General features: G+C 35.8%; 1 non-coding gene across 1 annotated transcript; it reads left to right on the top strand.

Moving 5' to 3' along the window:
• Positions 1-1,987: 1,987 nt before the first annotated feature.
• On the top strand, positions 1,988-2,094 carry LOC128033239 (small nucleolar RNA R71). Its single transcript, XR_008189511.1, has one exon. It is a non-coding gene; the product is annotated as a small nucleolar RNA R71 (small nucleolar RNA).
• The last annotated feature ends 4,291 nt before the right edge of the window (positions 2,095-6,385 follow it).

The following is a 6,385-nucleotide window of genomic DNA, read 5'->3' as shown; positions in this document are numbered from 1 at the left end:
CAATTTTGGCTCTTTCCATGGTTATCCCTTGCTATGATATCTTATGTCCTAGAACAATGCCTTCACGAACCATGAAATGGCAATTTTCCCAATTTAAAACAAGATTAGTTTCTTTACAGCGACAAAGAACCAATTTTAACTTCTTTAAGTAGCTTTTGAAAGTATTGCCAAACACAAAGAAATCATCCATGAACCAATTTTTCCACCATGTTCGAGAATATCGCCATCATGCAACACTAAAGTGTTTCTGGGGCATTACACAACTCAAATGGCATTCGTCTAAACGTGAAAGTTTTTACAAGTATTTCTGCTTTATTCAGCTCAGATATATCTTTATCATTATCAAAATTGCCTTGAAAAAATTTTGTAAACTCCTCCTCCACTACTTTTCGATCAACCTAACGGTGTGACACTCCTTATTTTCATCTATACATTTCAAGGCATTGAATACGTTGAAAGTAATTTGATGATCATTTACTCTCATTGTTAACTCACATTTTTGTATATCAATTAACATTCTCACTGTAGCAAGAATAGGTCTTCCAAGAATAACCGGCATATCTTTGTCAACCTCACATTCTAAAATAATACAATCAGCTGGAAAAATAAATTTATCTACTCTTACCAATACGTTTTAAATTTTACCTTCCAGATGTGCGTAAGCTCGATCAACTGCAACCTAGCTTCCTAAAGATAGACATAGGCATTAAATTTATACTTGCTCCTAAGTCACATAATGCCTTACCAACATGATTATATACATCGTCTAGGTCTGTGAACTTTAGGGGCAATTTATTTGTCAACATCGTTTTGCACCCTTTAGTAAGAGCAACAGTTTCAAATGCTCCCAATTTGTGCTTTTTTGACAATATATCTAGCATGAATTTTACGTAATTGGGCATTTCCTCCATACCTTCCAGCAGCGATATGTTGAAATGGAGTAGCTTTAGGACATCCAAAAATCTCTTGAACTAAAAATCTTGTTTGGACTTCTGGAATCGCTGAGGAAAAAGTGGTGGTGGCCATCCTTCATACTCCTAATATTGTTTTGTTGTGGCATTCGGTTTGACCACATGATGCGATTCTGTTGCAACATTCTTTTGTTTGGCCTTTTCAGTTGTAGATTGTTTTTTTATGGTTCTGCGATCTATCCTCGATTTTCCTCTTTAGTAGTGGCATCTCTAACAACTTTGTTCAGCTGAGTACCACTTTTGAGAGTGATACTCTTGAAATGCTCCTTCCCTTCTGATCTTGCATGCTCATTATCACTTGGCAATGCTCCTTGAGATCTCGAATTTAAAGCATTAGCGATCTGTCCACTTGATTTTCCAAGGATCTTAAGGATGCAACTTAACTCTGAATCACGACATCATTCTTGGCCATGTAATCTTTTAGTAAAGTTTCAATAGATAAAGAAGATTCTAAATTGTGTTGAACATGTTGTCGCGGCATCGGCTAATTATAATTAGGCAATGCACTTGTGGCATTCTATCCAATAACATTGTTGGAAGTTCCAACTCCTTGATTATTCCAGCTAAATTTTGGGTGTTTCTTCCACCCTGGATTGTAGGTGTTGGAATAGGGGTTATTATTACAGTTGAAATTACTCATGTAATACATAGAGCCTGATTTTGATTGACATTCATCAAACATATGATCTTCCCCACAATAGGTATACGATAGTTCAGCTGATTTAATCTCCTGAACTATAGTTGGTCTCTTCATCATTTGGATCATGTTAGCCAGAGATGATACTTGGGTTGTCCACGAAATGATTTCATCGAGCTCCATAGTGCCAAAAGATCTCCTTCTAGTCCCACCTCTCATTGTAGGATATTGTTAATCATTGTTTGCCATCCTTTCAAAAATTTCATATGTTTCATTATAAGATTTATCCAACAAGGTACCATTGGTAGAAGCATCAACTGCCATTCTTGTATGCACATTTAACCCATTATAAAACATATCCATCTATGTACAATGCTGGAATCCATGCATTAGACATTTTTGAAGGAATTCCTTAAATATTTCCCAAGCTTCATACAACGTCTTATCCCCTGATTGCCAAAAAGGCATGATGTCAATTCTAAGATTGGCAGTCATATTAGGTGGATTATACTGTAGTAAAAACCTTTGGCAAAGATCATTCTGTGATGCCACTATCCCTGACAGAACAGCATTAAACCATGCTCTGGCACGATCTCCCAATGAACACAGAAATAGTTTAAGTCGCAGGGTGTCTTCAGGCACACCCTGTTGCTTGAACGAGTCACAGACTTCTAGGAAAATTTGTAAATGTAGTCGTGGATCATCAGTAGGCAACCCACTTAACTGTCTTACCATTTAGAACATCTGAAACATTATCAGTTTTAACTCAAAATGCTGAGCTTGAATAGGTGGTCTGACTATCCCTCGATTCAAAGCATCCAAAATTAGTACTACATGCTCACAAATGGGCCATTCGCGATCATCTATAACACAAGGAATGTCAATATTCTGGCCATTCAGATGCAATGTATCTTCCATACCTGGGTCATATCCAATCGTAGCCATATCTCTGCAAGTCTCTTTATATTCTTTTCAAAGTTCTCTAGATATTTGGGTCAAAAAGATATTCTTTATTAACAAGAATGCCTCTTTTCTTGCCAACTAAGTTAGATAAAACTAATGGAATTAGGTAAGCAGTAACATAACCAAATTTCACAAAATTGCCAATCCCTGGCAACAGTGCCAAAAACTTGTTGCGTGTAAATATAATGTGCAAGTGTGCAAGTATACACATTGAATCAAGTCATATAATGATAAGTAAGATCGTCTCCACAGGGATAAGATATGATTAACTTGGTTAAGTTGCTGTTATGAAATATGTGAATTATGTTAATGAAGAACAATGTTAGAAATGCAATGGTAATCAAAATAATGATGATGTGCCAATATGCAAACAAACAAATAATATGCTATGGCAAATATATCAAGTCAAGGATGAGAGGATCAAATATGTTGAATGAGAAGGTTGGGATTACAAAGAATCTACCATTATAAACCAAAACTGCCACAGCAATATCTTAATCATTTTACCACTTAGAACGGATCTAAGATAGTCTGCTATTTCGAGATCAGGACCTCAGGTTACCCTAGCTAAACTGTTATATGTTATAGGCCTCAGGTGTAATTCCTAACACTGATTTCTCTTTGTTCTATATAAACACTATTCTATGTATAGAAATTGCTATGGGTATTTTATCAAACAACCACTTATATCATTCAATTTTGATCAAACTAACATCTACAGGCTCCTTAGAGTGACACCTTGAAAGAGGTTTACTAACTGGTTAGAGTCAGAAGTCCATTGTGAGCCATGGCATGATCTAGTGGAGGATAGATTCAGCTTACGACAAAAAGCAAATTCGCTAGGTCAGAAAATAAGGAAGCCAGATGAGAGCATATAAGCGGAAACCTATAACGCCCTTAACCCGATCTGATTTTTTGAATTTGAATCTCGAGTGTTACCCCTAAACTACAGACTTACATAAAATAGAATAGAAAAAAGTTGGGCTTTTACATCTTGTATAACAATATTGTTCCAAATAATCTACAAGTGGGCGTGTTGTAAATAATTTTAACCATTATGTTCCATTCCTTCAGAGTTTGCCATATGTTCCATTCCTTTAGAATTTTCCATATATATATATTTTCTTTCAGAATTCGCCATAGATATATATATATCATTCTTTCAGGCTTTTCCCATACTTACCACTGCTTCGGAATTAGCCATTCTTCTTTTTCAGAGTCTGTTACAAGTGCGTTCCCTTCAAATGATAGCCACTGATGCCTTTCTTAAAATCACGCCATAGGGATGTTCCTGTCATTATTAGCCACAAAGGCATCCATTTCAGATACGCCACAAAGGCTTCCATTTCATAGATTGCCACAAAGGCACTTGATTTTTGGTGTGTTTACGATAGGGATTTGCTTAGACAACATTACATGAGGTTTGCCCCTCATCATTCGAGATCATGTACAAACCCCATTTAGTAATAACCTTCCTATAGTTTTTCCTATATAATGTCATAACCCAACAGTTATAGTCTGATATGGTATGGTGTTTGCATATGACTCCATAACCCACCAACTATGGTCTAACATGATATGGTGCCATGGAATTTTCCTTTCAGAGGACTATGTTTAAAGTCTCGATGGACTCCTTTCGATGACTTCAAAGATAAACACAGACTCATCACTCATACTAACTGATTCATAACAGACACATTTCATAGCATGTTTTCAGACACATACACACATACATTTCTCATAAGAATCATCACATCATACTTTCCTAGCCTAAATATCATAGTTTTATCTCTTTTCACCAAAGTTTCTAGGATACATAACACACATGAAAAAGTCAGCCAAAAGGCTCACCTGACAACCATGGATAGGCTTATTAAAAGAATTCTTACACTTACTCCAAATTTTATACTTAACACACTCTCAAAACTTGTTTTTTTTTCTTGCCTTCTAACGACATCATCTAAACACTAGGGTTTCGTCGGGCGAGATGTTACAAGACTAGTTTATGACTCGCATGGTGAGAAGTAATTTACAATGGTTATGACATATGAGAATACTAAAAAGCGGGGTATTAGGAGGTCTAGCAACGATACAAAGTCAAGGAAAAATATGGATGCGCCTTTTGTGTGGATAGGCATGGAAGGGCTATTTCCTTCAGAGTATACATGATTAAGTATCCACCATTAAAGATTCCACCAAAGGTGTTGGACAAGATTTCATGGGTTATGAAGAACCAAGACAGTTCTTCAAATCCTATTTCTAAGTGTTTAATGGCAATGAGGTCACCAAAAAGGGAAAGTCCATCACGGACTATCTTAAATTAAATGTCCACCAGGGACTGAATAATCAGTAAAGTCCACCAAGGATTAGAAAATGATGAAGATGTCCATTTGGACCATCTAGTGTTGTGAAATACAGTCAGGATTTTCTTATAAATGAGAAGTACACCTTATACAATCTAAAGATGAGATAGTTCACCAGGGATTATCTACCTCTAGAAATATCAATTCAAACTACCTTATGGAAGAAGGTTCAGTTGAAATATCTTACAAGAGTAATCCAACAATAAGGGTGAGTGGTGTTCATCCATTCGTCAAATCTCTAATTGAAGGCCTAATACGTCAAATATCTAGTGTTGCAAAATCCATTAAGGATTTTTCTTATAAATGGAAAGTACACCTTATACAATCTAGGGGTTAGATAGTTCGTCAGGGACTATCTACCTCTAGAAATATCCATTCAAACTACCTGATGAGGGAAGGTTCAGTCGAACTATCTTACAAGAGTAATCCTACAATAACGGTGAGTGGTGTTCACTCATCCGTCAAAAATCTCTAATCGAGGGCCTAATACGAGAATACAGGTAAATGAGTATTCATCTGGGAGCATATATGCACATCCTAAGTCATAAGAAGATGAACGTTTGGGTAATACAGTAAGCTAGCATTGAATTCATTATGGAATGAAGGGATCAGGGTAAGTAACCTTCGTTATGGTGAAAAACTTGTGTGACCGCCAAAGGTAGCTGACAATTCGTATATCTACTTGCGTGGTTATCTCTTGATGAGTTAACCCAGTAAGGTAGAATGAAATTCTGAGATGAAGCTAAACAAAGTTAAGTATAAAAATGGGGTGTCATAAAGGGGTATAATTATGACTAAGTCTGCCTTGATATGTTCTCCAACAACTCATTCAAGAAGAACACATGGGTGTCATCTGTGCCAATTAGATTGTGGGTTCTCCTACGATATCCACGGAGTTTTAAATTTTTTCCATTAGTTTTTTATTATTGAGACTTCGAAATTCACTGAGGAACATTGCTATATAGATTCTCATTTAGTTTATTCAAACTTATAGGCAATTTACCTTGAATGTAGGGTCCAGGAATGACTCGATATTTGATGTAAAAGGAGACCAAGCCAAACACCTCCAAGCTCACGTGAGTGGCGTCATAGCTATATCATGCATATAGAAGGGCTCCCTTAGAAGCTATGTAACAATCTGTTTTTCAATAGTGTCGAAAACAATGTTTTTGGGACCACAATTCTAATATAGAGTCTTTAGATATATCTAATTAATATTTATGATGTAATATAGTATAATAGTGAGTCTTGATTTAGTAGACTTTATTAACTAGTCAGTTAGTCAAGGTAAAAGTGGTGCGTAACGAAAGTCAATGATTTTAGAATATGAGCTATTAGGACCTCGTTTTAATAAATCAACTGATAAATATTATTATTAAATATTTACGAAGCTATTATATAAGTGGAATAAAGTTTTGTCTAGAAAATTTGAAGATTTGATAGTAATCAAG

The sequence above is a fragment of the Gossypium raimondii genome, chromosome 1 (assembly GCF_025698545.1).
Source record: "Gossypium raimondii isolate GPD5lz chromosome 1, ASM2569854v1, whole genome shotgun sequence".
NCBI classification, from domain to species: domain Eukaryota; kingdom Viridiplantae; phylum Streptophyta; class Magnoliopsida; order Malvales; family Malvaceae; genus Gossypium; species Gossypium raimondii.
Note: the sequence above shows the minus strand (reverse complement) of the source record. Positions and strands in the feature narration are given on the sequence as shown.